The sequence below is a fragment of the Dendrobates tinctorius genome, unplaced genomic scaffold (genome assembly GCF_039654945.1).
Source record: "Dendrobates tinctorius isolate UK_male_01 unplaced genomic scaffold, ASM3965494v1 ptg000016l, whole genome shotgun sequence".
NCBI lineage: Eukaryota > Metazoa > Chordata > Amphibia > Anura > Dendrobatidae > Dendrobates > Dendrobates tinctorius.
The window spans coordinates 65,446,662-65,460,421 of NW_027361684.1; the positions used below are offsets into that span (position 1 = coordinate 65,446,662).

The 13,760-nt window shown below is 43.8% G+C and overlaps 1 protein-coding gene across 6 annotated transcripts in view; it reads right to left on the reverse strand.

The window, feature by feature from the left end:
• Positions 1-13,760, reverse strand: part of P2RY8 (P2Y receptor family member 8) — an 82,660-nt gene that overhangs the window by 18,665 nt on the left and 50,235 nt on the right. For 3 of the 6 annotated variants that reach the window (XM_073565928.1, XM_073565926.1, XM_073565927.1), the window contains one exon: positions 11,769-11,890. The exons of the other annotated variants lie outside the window; for them this stretch is intronic. The gene's annotated coding sequence lies outside the window, so the exon portion shown is untranslated. The remainder of the gene's footprint in view (positions 1-11,768; positions 11,891-13,760) is intronic. 6 annotated transcript variants of the gene reach the window in all.

Genomic DNA, 13,760 nt, shown 5'->3' on the forward strand with positions numbered 1-13,760 from the left:
ATTGTTAGCGATATCGCTATGTGTAAAACCCCCTTTAGAAGAGCCTAAAGCCCCCGTCACACACAGTGATCTCGCTAGCGAGATTGCTACTGAGTCACAAGTTTTGTGACGCAACAGCGATCTCACCAGCGAGATCGCTGTGTGTGACACTGACAAGCGACCGGCCTCCCTGCCGATTATCGCTGATCGTCCTGGAATGGCCAGAACATTTTTTTGATTGCTGGTCTCCCGCTGGCCAGCAAGTGTGACAGGCGGGAGACCAGCAAGCAGGAGCTGGTAACTAAGTTTTGTGACGCAACAGCGATCTCACCAGCGAGATCGCTGTGTGTGATACTGACCAGCGACTGGCCTCCTTGCCGGTTATTGCTGATCGTCCTGGAATGGCCAGAACATTTTTTTGATTGCTGTTCTCCCGCTGGCCAGCACGTAGGAATATCTTTTACTTTTTCTGATAATCTATAAAGCAAAATCCCTTGACACTATCGACTTTGAAAGCGGGTGGATAATAAACCGCTTTTACTTCACCATCCATGGGTCTAGTGCAGAGTCGCTGCTACCGAGCTGATGTCAAATTAACATTGCGGCAGGCAATCAATGAGCTCAGTGACTCTGCTTGTGGAGACGACACACCCCCTTTAGAACTGATGAGCTCAATGATTGGGAGCAACGCCATAGACACAGTCATCTTCAGGATGATGAATAAAGAGCAGGTTTTTTTTATAACAAATTGCAGCCGGTGATGAAGATTTTCTGAAAAATTAGCAGTCCAGTGAGTCGTCAAATTGAGTGACTGGCAGTTACCTCTTACAAGGAAGGATGCAAATTGTGATTAAAACCACCCACAGGTATGGATAAGAATGAGCAAGGATTTTCAATAATGAAATCAAATTACAAATTGTAAAAATTATACAAAAAAACAACATATTACACAAAATCTTTGTAACAAACTATAAATCAATGTGCCCATCTTTTCCCACCGAAGCAAGAATGTCAGCCACACAAAACAATTTCAAATCTGGCAACGAGCCCTCATATTATCTGTTATGTTCAGTCCATTTAAACTTAAGTGCTATTTTTACAAACCACTAATTTATCAGACCATATAATCTCGCTGATCTGAGGTGTAAATGGTATTCATTCGCCTCTATTAATAACACGCAGGAACTGGTCTGCCTGGCACAGACACTGTCTGATCCGGTGTCTTATCTGGTCGAGGATCTTAATGGCATGTCGGCATGTGGTCTAGAATCTTGTTGGAGCTGTAAGGCCTCTTTCACACATCAGGTTTTCTGCTTCAGGCGCGATCCGGCGCTTTTGACTAAAACCGGATCCGTCGAAATGCAATGCCGGATCCGGTTTCCCCCCCATTGACTTGCATTAGAGCCGGATCGAGCCGGATGGCCATGCGTTTCATCCGATTTTCGCCGGATCCGGCAATGTGACGCGATCCGGCGTCTGGGAAAAACGGTGACTGTAACGTTTTTTGTATCCGTCGAAAAAGCCGGACACGCCGAATCCGGCGTGTCCGGCTTTTTCATACAATGAAAGCCTATGAGCGCCGCAATGCGCCGGATCCAGCGACAGCCGGATCCGGCGGCCGGATCCGTTTTTTTTGGTCTGAGCATGCTCAGTAGCTCTGCCCACAGGACATATATAAAAGCAAGACAATGGGACCCTCAGCCACACCCAACATGCCACCCAAGCCAAGAACCAGGAGCAGGAGAAGGCAGCAGACATCTGCAGCAGCAGCACCATCAGCACCACCCCAAATGGAGCAGCATGCTGAACAACGGGAGGGGAGTCCAGCAGCAGATGAGAGACGGTAATTATCAAATCCCCCATTCCTCCAAACTAGGGCTATGGAATATCAAGATATTCATTGGCCCTTTGTTTCTCTTTATTCAACAGCCGCCCAATAGATGCAGCAGCAGCAGCAGCAATGGCAGCAGCAGAAACACCACCCACAGCCATGGAGTCTGGCCATGAGGAAGACAGCACATCTTCTGGGAGCCCTCCCTCGCATCGTCAGCGTTTGACGGTAAGTTTTTATTTCCAAAATCCATCATCTCTGTAATATATGTGTATTCATTGCCTTTTATTTCAAAACAGGAATCACAAGATGAAGAGGAGCTCCCAGAAGAAGAAGGAAGGGGTGGACAGACACTTGGAGTGGGCTCACAATTGGTAAGTTTTTTGCATCAAACGCAGAAACACAACATCACACTACACACAACACATAGAAAACAATGTTCTGCAGACCACACACAGCAAACAAATGCCTACATCCAAAGACATAACATTTTTTGTTTTCTTCTCTAGTCTTCCCAATCTGGTGCTCGGCCAAGAGGTCCTCGCAGTGCCTCCCAGGGTCGTCGGCGACAGCAACGCGGCGGTCACCAGCGTGTAAGTATAAATATTTTTGCTTTGTTTTTTTTGCACTTTTTATTTCATTTCTTTTGTGGAGGCTAATTATGTTATTTTTGTCTTTTTCTTTAACAGCCTTCACAGCGTGCTCCCAACTCTGACGGTGAGGATGGAGGGATTGATGTCGACCGCCTCATCGATCTCGTCAGAGAAAGGGAGCCGCTCTGGAATATGGCTGACCGACGCCACGCTGACCTGATCGTTACCCGACGACTCTGGGAGGAAATCTGTTCGCTCCTTGTGGACCGCTGGGAGGACCTCGAAGCTCGGGCCCAGATTAAAGAGCGTAAGTATATACAGTACCGGTTGCTTGATTTAAACCTGTGTTTCCCGAACTCCAGTCCTCGTGGTCCCCACGGATCATGTGTTCAGGATTTCTATTTACTTTGGAAATCCTGAAAACATGACCCCTGGGGACCATGAGGACTGGAGTTTGGGAAACACTGATGTTGTATACTAACCACTTTGTCCTTTCTCGTTTCAGGGGAGAGAATTGTGAAGCGGTGGCGGTCTGTGAGGGATCGTTTCAAGAAGGAGTTCAATAAAGAGATGCGGGCCCCGAGTGGATCTGGAGGACGCAGGAGCAAGTACAAGTACGCACGAGCCCTGTCGTTCCTCCGGGAGACAATGCTCACCAGAAGGTAAATATTACACACCACATGTGACAAAAAAATGTTTAGATGTAACTTTTTTTTTTCAGCCAGGGCCATACCATGTCACTATTTTAATTGTTTTTTTTTTCTCTATTCCACAGCACGGTGAGCAGCACTCGGGAGCCTGCACGATTGGACCCTTCTGAGGCGATCCCTGAGGAGACCGGCACCGAGGGAGACTTCGACCGCCCCGGTACATCTGCACCTTCCCAGCCTTCCCACACATTCGACCCATCAGTCCCATCCACCAGCACAGGAGCATCGTGGCCGCCTACATTACATGAAGCTGCTGGTGAGGAGATCGCTTTCCCTTTACCCCACCCTTCTGCCCCTGCCACCTCTAGTACACCTGCGGGTACTGGGCGGCAGCGGCAGAGGGGTCAGGAAAAGAGTTATGCGCCAGAGTTCTTGCATCTGAATGCATCTTTCCAGAACTGTCTAAGAGTCTTGTCAGAGCAAATCTCCGCAGGCTATCAGCAGATCAACTCCAGCATTCTGGAGGTGAAGACACTTCTGCAAACCATGCATTCAGAAGCAAGATCTTCGCCAAACCACACGTTTTTCAGGTCTGTTGTGGAGTGCATGGAAACGCTCTCTCCTGCCCAGCAGATGCATGTAATGCATTCATGCCACGCTGCTCTCCAGCAAGTTACCTCCCAACCTCCTCCTCCCACCACAGTAGTTCCTCCACCTGCACCCCCTCCAGCCACTTTCCATCCTCCCCCTCCTATTACATCTACACCCCCTCCAGCCACTTTCCATCCTCCCCCTCCTATTACATCTACACCCCCTCCAGCCACTTTCCATCCTCCCCCTCCTATTACATACCATCCACCTCCCCAGCACCATCCACCTCCCCAGCACCATCCACCTCCCCAGCACCATCAACCTCCACAGCACCAGCAACCTCCCCAGTACCAGCAACCTCCCCAGTACCAGCAACCTCCCCAGTACCTGCAAACTCCCCAGTACCTGCAAACTCCCCAGTACCAGCAACCTCCCCAGTACCAGACATCTCCCCACTTCCAGCAACCTGCCCCGTACCAGACATCTCCCCACTTCCAGCAACCTGCCCCGTACCAGATATCTCCCCACTTCCAGCAACCTGCCCCGTACCAGACATCTCCCCACTTCCAGCAACCTGCCCCGTACCAAACTCCTTCCCCATACAACTTGCCATCAACATCATCTGCTCCTACAGTCCCTGCCCAACCCTCCACTCCACCACCCACCACCTCTTCTGCTTCCCACATGTCCACCCATTCTGTAGTTTTTTCCACACCTTCACCTCTAACTGTTCCTTCCCCACCACGATCCCAGTCCTCTCTCCACACTCCCAGTGTCGAAGTGTCCCGCAGCCCCTACAGCAGTATTTCCACCACACACTACACAGATTTATAATGTGTGTATTTAAATAAAAATGACCAGTTTTATGGTTTCAGTTTTATAGTTTCAAAGCTTTATTAAACAAGTTTATTAAAATTTTAAAAAAGTTTACTAAAAAAAACATTTTTCAATAAAAGTTAAATTATTTTACACTGGTTGTCTGTCATTTCTTTCTGCGGCGAAAAAGGTTAAATACAGGGTATTTAAAAGGTGAAATGGTATTCAAAACTAGATATATAACTGTGGGTAAATTTTAGCTTTTTGCCACAGTTGTGTTCCTGGTTGTGTTTGAAGCAAAGTATTTCACCTAAAAAGTTGTGTTTATTGTTGGTGATTTCCTAACAATGTACACAACTTTTGTTAAAAGGTGAAATACTTTGCATAAAACACAACCAGGTACACACCTGTGGCCTAAAGCTAAAAATAGAGACCATGACAAGATAGCCAACTTTGGTTGGCAAAGGTATATACTGTTGGTACAGAAGGTACACAAGTTTGGTTGGGCACAAATCTTTCACACTCTGTCATCCTGCCAGTGTACTCTGCCTTGAGGTGACATAAAGTATAGTGCAAAATTGTCCCTCATTACTGAAACCGTCACAGAACTTCTAGTGGTAATGTCATGGTAATCTTGCAAGGTGGTTTCTTCAGAGGTGTCCTCAATGGAAATGGGTTCCTTGCAGATAACAAAATTGTGGAGTACCACGCACGCTTTGATCACCTCGTCCACAGTTTCTGTCTTGAGGTTGATCGCAGTCAATAGGACCCGCCATTTGGCTGTCAGAATACCAAAGGTACATTCAACCATTCTTCTTGCTCTTGTGAGGCGGTAATTAAAAATGCGTTTTGGTCTTGTCAATCCTCTGCTAGAGTACGGTTTCAAAAGGTGTTCTGACAGCTGGAAGGCTTCATCCCCTACACAGACAAATGGCATAGGTGGACCAGATGTTTGCGGCAGCGGTCTAGGTGGTGGGAACTGGAAGGTGTTTCCATACAGTTTACGCCCCATGGCAGACAGTTTGAAAACTTGAGAGTCATTGGAGCGGCCATAGGCCCCAATATCAACCGCAATAAATTTGTATTCCGCGTCAGCGATGGCCATGAGGACAATTGAAAAATATTTCTTGTAATTGAAATATTCCGATCCCGATCCAGCTGGCTTTACAATGCGGATATGTTTCCCGTCCACAGCGCCCAAGCAGTTGGGAAACTGACATATCTGTTGAAACTTGTCAGCAATTTCAATCCACCTCTCTGTTGTGGGCTCTGGTAAAAACTCTTCAGCTAAGGAGTCCCACAGTGCACGGCATGTGTACTTCACTATTCCAGATATGGTGGAAATCCCGAGTCTGTACTGGAAATGCAGTGACGAAAGGGATTCTCCAGTTGCAAGAAATCTGTGGGGAATTAAAAAACAATAAATTAGTTTTAAATCACAGCATTACATACCAAAACTGAGCTATAACACTTGGAGATACAAACTACCACCAACAAGATTGCAGTGAAAGTGTGCTCTGATGCGATCACATCCAATAAATGTGGCTTACCTTAAAGTCACCATCAGACGCTCTGTGGGTGAAACAGAGAAGCGGCAATAGGTGTCCGCTTTTCTTATGAGGTGTGCAATGCGCTCCACCAAGTAATCAAAATTCTCCATTTTCATCCTAACATATCCAAAAAATTTATCCGGGTTTCGTCGAAGATCCATGCAGAGTGTAGAATAGACCCCACGCGTCATTCTCTTGGCTGTGATGGGGTGGATCCACAAACATCGTCTACGATGCCTGATGCGCTGCTGTCTCGCTCTCTCCTTCTCCAGAACAATCACCCTCAAACGATTCGCCTCCGCTATAAAATCCGCCAAATTCTTCAAAATATTTCCAATGACAACATCCATCTTCGCCAATAACTTGCTCTTCTCTCCAACCTGCACTTTCTCCTCTACAACCTGTCAAAGAAGGGCTGTAGGAACATGCTATATATAGTTTTCCAGTAGCCAATCCCGTTCGGAAGGCCACAAGGGTCAATTTTAAAAACCGGATCCGGCGTAATCCGTCGAAAAACGGATAGAAAAACGGATGAACCGGATGAGACGGATCCGGTTTTGTCTGTCAAGAAAAAGACGGATCCGGCAGAAAAACGGATCCGTCACATCCGATTTTACTAAACATTTGCCGGATCCGGCGTTCCGGCACGACGCCGGATCGCGCCTGACGCCGAAAACCTGAAGTGTGAAAGTAGCCTAAGTGGCTTTGATTGTTCTAATAAATGATGACAAATTGGCACAAGCCTTGTTTGGACACTAGTGTGATTAGCGTTTACACAATGAAATGCATTGCGATTTGTGATTTTTTTCGTGCCTACAAACATGGTGACCAGACAATGGGAAATATAGTAAATGATGTATGGTAAAACATGGAACAGTGATGATTAATAAGCACATGTTCGCCCTTTAAAAATAGAAAGAAAAGTTCCCTTTTAAGACTCTTGTGATAGATATGTGCAGCAGAAGTTTGAATATAGATATATGGTAATTAATGACAACATTCATAGCATGTGCACCTGCAAATGGAATTGAAAACACTGTAAACTTTATTGTTAAGATATCCTTCTAAAACACATGGAAAGAATGCCCTCTTATTGTACCCAAATAATCCACCTATCTCCTCCATTTGGTACAGTGATACAGCTGAGAGGACTGGAAATTTGAGCTCTGGGACTCCCACTCATCTAACATTTAAAGAGTAAGTAAAGAGTTAAAGGAGTATTCCCATCTCCTAAATCATATTCCAATATGCAATAGGTGTAATAATAATACTAATAATATTAGCAAATATTTCCAATTAGAAATGTATATTTCTTCTGTTTCACCATGTTGCTTACCCCATGTGCAGGGCATTGCAGTAGCTTAGGTATCATTGCTTATGACCAATCATATAATGACAGTTAGTTAGCTATTAGTGGCCATAACCATGGATACCTAAGATAATGCAATGCCCTTCACATGGAGTAAGCGACATAGTGAATTAGAAGAACTATACTACATTTCTAATTGGAGGTGTTTGCTAATATTATTATCAGTGCATCTACTACATATTGGGATAGGTGTTATGATTAGGTAACCGAGGAGGATAGCAGGGGAATAGACTAGGCAACCAGATAACCAGAGAGGTTGGTAACTTAGCGGATTGCAGACCCCTAAACTGACAACACAACTAGAATTAGCTGTGGGACGTACCTACAATGCCCTAGACGCCTCAGCACAGCCAAAGAATTAACTAAGCCTAAAGAGAGAAAAGGAGAAGCTAAACTGCCCCGGAGTAGAACCCCAAAGGAATAGATAGCCCCTGAACATATATTGCCGGTGAGACAAGATGAGGCAAAAAACACAGGCAGAAAATAGAGTAAGCAAATGATGGGGCCCAAACTGTCTAGATAGAACAAGACAGGAAAGGATACTGTCTGCAATCATGCAAAAAACCCTAAGAAAAAATCCAACACATTTGATATGCAAAAATATTGAGGCCACACAACCTCTCCCCCACTAAATCAGAACTCTGGTGTGAACTGGACACAAAACAAAAGATACTGATATCAAATACAAAAAGATTCAAGCAGACAACTAACTTATCTGAAAGATGCAGGGCAAAGCAGGAGGCAAGCAGACTTCCAAAATGCTCAGGAAGAAAACCAAATCACCATCAACAACTGAGGAAAGGTTGCTCACTTAAATCTCCAGTCTGTAACACCTGACCTCCAATCATCCTCAGGTGATTGACTTCTGTCAGCCAGACTAGCTCCATTACCAGCAGCAACCACCAGAGGGAGACCAAACTCAGAAGCCAGGTCAAAAGTGTTCACAACATAGGATCTTGGCGATGGGAATACAGCTTTAACATATTTTTTTCTATGCTCAACAACCTTATTGCTTATAGATCATTGAGGGTCTGGGTCCTGAAACCCATAACTGCTTACAATATTGCATAGAAGTACTGAGCTCAGGAGACAGAAGAACACAGCTCCTGCCCATTTTGGGGGCACACTGTGGAGTATGGATTCAATAGAATGTGAAAGGATTTCTACTGCATCTATACTCATAACCATGTATGCTCAATCAGGCATGAGTTACATTCTCCCGTCTCCTGAGCTGAGCATTTATCGGCAATCTTTTGAGTGATCAGTGGCGATCACAGGACACAGCCCCCCAACAATCTACTGGTAATTAAAGTGGCTGACAAATATGTCAACTGTTTACTTACTCTTTAATCTTACTCCACATGTAAACTTTGCCTGATGAAGGACGATAATGGGCTACATGTATAACTATACTAAAACCGGCTCTATAAGAAATAAATATAATAATGTGCCACACAAACCAGTCTGTAGTGCTACTACTATCCCTGTGTAGTGCGGAAATGAAACATGTACACAGCATTCATCTATAGGCCAAGAAATAGATAACATCACTGTTTTATCCAGTTGGTTCATCTGTTCTGTTGGTAGTTAAAAACCGTGTGGGCTGGAAAACCTTTTTAAGAATTTCTATGTTATATATCATTTTTGAACACTGTTATCAATATTAAAAAACATGGTAAGCATAAACTTTTTTACATGATCTAGAAATGTAAAAAGCAGGGGTGTGTACTCAAATATCTCCACTTATAGTTGGACCGATGGGAACTGTACTTTCATTGTCACATGGAGAAAAGATTAGTGATAATAGCCTCATCATATTTCTCACTTGTCACGGTATACACTGCCCACGCTTATCCAGGACCACTGAAGTAGGCACAGGAGGGCCATCAGCCTTTAGGCAACATAGCGAGTGGCTGTATTTTGACACAAAGGAGGGATTTTGGGGATTTTTTTCTTGGTGACAGATTTCAATTTTGACTTTTAGTAGTGGGCCATCTATGCTCTTAATTCAAGGAACATTTGTTATAAAGAGGTCTTACTACACTTCCAATGACTTGGGTAAAAGGGTGATTGCTGATGAAAGTTAACAATCTGGAACCTGCAGAGAAACAATTTGCATGGTTTTGCTCTTGCTGTGGACTGACCCCTTCTCACGCTATGGAACTTTTCCACATATCATCTCTAGACCTTTCAGAGAGGTCTTCATGTTGACATGTTGGTAACTCAATACGTTTTGAAACTGATTTATTAAAAATCACATTGAATAAAACCAGTAAAGATCAATAAGGATATTCACATCAAAAATTTATCTTATTGATGCTTTTGTTATATTTTCAAAGTAGAGTAGCCAACAATTAGTAGAGTGACAGCTTTATATTAATCATGAACAAGTCAAAAATCTGACCTGTCCTGGAAATCAGAACAGGCATCAGGGCACTACATGAAGTCCTACTGTCAGGGGCCTGATCAGCTGCTATGTTAGAGAAGCAGCCACATAGTAGCATGAAAACAATGAAATTCTGTCTACTATCATGTGCCAGCAGGGAAAGATCTTTGATAAGGACTTAAACAGTTCCCGCTGAGTTAATAAGATATATCAGAATCTAATGAAGTAGAAAAAAAAACATCAAAAGTTGAAGGGGCACAATAGATGAGTTGCCTATTTAAGAAAATTTAAAAAAAAATGTATTAACTTTATTGTTCAGATCTATTCAGGTGATACAATATCAGTTGTGTCTTGAAAATCTGGCTGTCTGGCTCAAGTCTATGGCAAAACCAGTGTCCTTCTCCTTCGCACTTGATTCAGAGATGGTGAAGGGGTCTGGTTTTGTTAATGAGTTGAGCTATATAGCCATACCCCTTCATCACATCACCAAGATAGCCTTCAAGTGAGACCAGGGGAGTGGTCCTAAAATAGGACAAACCAAGCTAATGTTATAAAAAGTCTATTTTTTCACTTATTTTACCATGATGAAACTTCAGGGTGTAGAAATTCTTGATATGTTTTTGCCATATTAGCTTTCAATTTCCTTTTAATTATGAATTGTGTTTTTATAAATGTAAAAAAGTTACTATGACAAACTCTGTATATTGTCAGTTTAAAATGCAGACAAGACAGGATGTGATATATCTTATCAGTCTAGATGGTTTTAAGGAAGTGTCTCAAAACATTTCAACTATTAGGAAATGGGCTACACAGAAAATGGGATTAAAAGAGATAAATAAGATGTAGGATTGATCAAATAAATTTAAAGGACCCTGATCCAGCAAACACATCAGTATTCCAAGACCATCGGATGAGAAGACTGCAAACTGCCTCCTAGCTGCCAGCATTCCTAGCTCTTCTTTTGATTACTCAGCCTGGCACAACATCATTGTTGTGGTGTGGTGCACAGGTTGGCTGGTCAAAAGAGGAGTTGGGGATGTTGGCAGGTAGGGACCAGCTTGCAGGGCTCTCAACTGGAGGTCATGGAATACTGATGCAGCTTCTGGACCAGTGTTCATCTCTAATAAGAGGTCATCTTTGTGGCTTTCAGTGTCGGATGAATTCTGTCCACATTCATCCCTTTTTGACCGATTTTAATTACACTGTAGTTTGCTGTTTTCATTGCACCCAAGACATATCATCAGTAAGGTCAAGTAGTTTCATTTGAATCAGCTTAGAAGAAATATATCTTGGTATAAGTTCATTGATTACAAAGTAAGCTTTTAATGTGGTTGCCTTCCTTAGGACCTCGGTAGCCATTTACTTGCCATTAGGGCCCCGTCACACAGTGATCTCGCTAGCGAGATCGCTGCTGAGTCACAAGTTTTGTGACACACCAGCGATCTCACCAGCGAGATCACTATGTGTGACAGCGATCAGCGACCGGCCTCCCTGCCGGTATCGCTGATCGCTGTAGGAAAGCCCTGGACATTTTTTTGGTCGCTGGTCTCCCGCTGGCCAGCACGCATCGCTGCGTGTGACAGGAGGCAGACCAGCGATCAGCTGGTAACTAACGTACACATCGGTATCTAAGGGACGTGCGTCCCTTAGATACCCAATGTGTAAGTTAGCTACCAGCGCGCTGATGCAGTGAGCTGGTAGCTAACGTACACATCGGGTTTCTAAGTGACCTGCATCAGGGCGCTGGTAACTAATGTACACAGCGACACTGAGCGCTCGGCGTCACTGTGCTGATCGCTGGTGAAGCTGTCTGTTTGACAGTTCACCAGCGATCACATAGCGACTTACCAGCGATCCTGACACGTTGATATCGTTGATGGGATCGCTGGTGAGTCGCTATGTGTGACACCAGCTTTAGTCTGGATGTATAAAATAGTAAGGGTACAAAGCACAATAGGGTCTTATCCGAGTAATGTAGTTAGGGATTAATGTAATCTGCTCACCTGCAATGGTTGTGTGTGACACAACCACTATCGTTGCATAATTGTTAGCCACTGCAACATCCACAGAAAGGGTTGTAATGTATGAAGAGCCTGGATAAGTGGACTTCAGTTGCGCTGCTGATCTAAAAACGTAACCAAAGACAAAATAATTTAAGGTGTTTTATTGTCAACACATTTCAGAGTTAAATCTAGCTCCTTCTTCAGGACCACCACACTTACACATTGTCCTAAGGAAGAAAAACCACCTTACTTTTTTGTCTTCAGATCTGTTTTTTAAATCTGCAGCACACTTGAAGTCCACTTATCCTGGCTCTTCATACCATGTGAACTTACAGGATGATCTTTTGTGTCCTTGTTCCAAATACAGTACATATTAACAATTAAACCAGAATAGTCATACATTTGATTCAAACAGAAGACATAAAATCGTACAGAGAAGATAGGTCACACAACACTCGACCGCGTCAAGACCACAGTAAATAATTTATTGTAAATGATAATCTTGTGTAGAAGAGACTGTTTTTTCTATTGTTTAGTGAAATCATTACCACGCCATCTCATTCTGCACCACGATTGCCTTTGAACCCCTGGTAAGTTCTAGAAATACATACAACGCTATAATATCATCAGACTATAAGCTGAATGGATCTTAAAAAAGACACATGGTGAAGTTTTTTATGGGCAAGGTAATGGTAGATGAAAAAAGGCAATAAAGGCACATTGCTTTTGGGGATGTCATGGAAAGCTAAACAAGCTGGCTCAGTCAGTTGTAAAGTGCTGCATAATATGTACAAATAAAATTATTTCTGTATTTTTGCAGTTTGGGGATGTCTAGTGAATAAAAGGCATATTACATAAGGAATGCATTCATTTCAATAAAGTTTACCCAACACAAGCAAAACTCTTTATCCTAAATGTACACAGTCATATTTGTGGGCCCTTGTTATGACACAATAATAGGGCCCAGACACAACAGAGATTCTAGAGTTCAGCGAAGGCCAACCCATCAGACGCTGACTTTTTGCTGCTGGAGGTGATCACCTTTTTAGTGTTAGACAAGCACTGTTATTTCCTTTGGTGGTCTAAAGGGGGTTTTACACATAGCGACATCGCTAGCAATATCGCTAAAGCATCACCGATTTGGTGACGCAGCAGCGATATCGCTAGTGATATCGCTATGTGTGATCCTTACCTCCGACTGGCTCCCCCGCTGGCTATCGCTGATCGCGCGAGATCGCGCAGCTCCATTTCTCGTCGGGCGCTTCCTGCTGGGCTTCCTGTGGCGCCAACGAGAAACACGTGGATGCGGACAGGAGGACGTCAGGATCGCCTCGTCTGAAAGGTAAGTAATGACCGCTGTATCGCTGCTGCATCGCTGTGAGATCTGCCTGTGTGGCAGCTCAGCAGCGACCATTTAGCGATGCACCAGCGATCCTGACCGGGTCATATCGTGGTCGGGATCGCTGGTGAATCGCTAACTGTAAAGGGGCCTTAAGACATACCACTTCAATCTGCTGATTTCTTTACTTGTCCAATTAACACTTAATGAATCTCCATCTTCATAGTAAAGTCACAATTTCTTATAAACACCTTCCACCTGTTTTACTAGTTTAAGTTTAAAATGTCCTTTTTGTTAGAGAGAAGGTAAAGAGCGCCTAGAAAAAAGGGTCAGCTAATTTTACTTCCCACAATGCATCTTGAGGGAAAATACCCAGATCCTTTTGCTTATGTGAGCCTTATTTACTGTATGTTCTAGCAGTTTTTTATAATGATGTCAGCCTTCCCTGTATGAGTGTGCATATGGAGCTAATTGGTAGGGCGGTACACATGGCTCCTAAATATAGAAAGTGTTGTGCTTTAATTAAAGGAATTGGCTCTCAAGAAACATTTACGGCATATCCGAGGGATATACCATAAATGTGTGATAGATATGGGTCCCACCTCTGGGCCATTCACGTATCTACTGAGTAGGGTTCACCTGATCCATTTGTT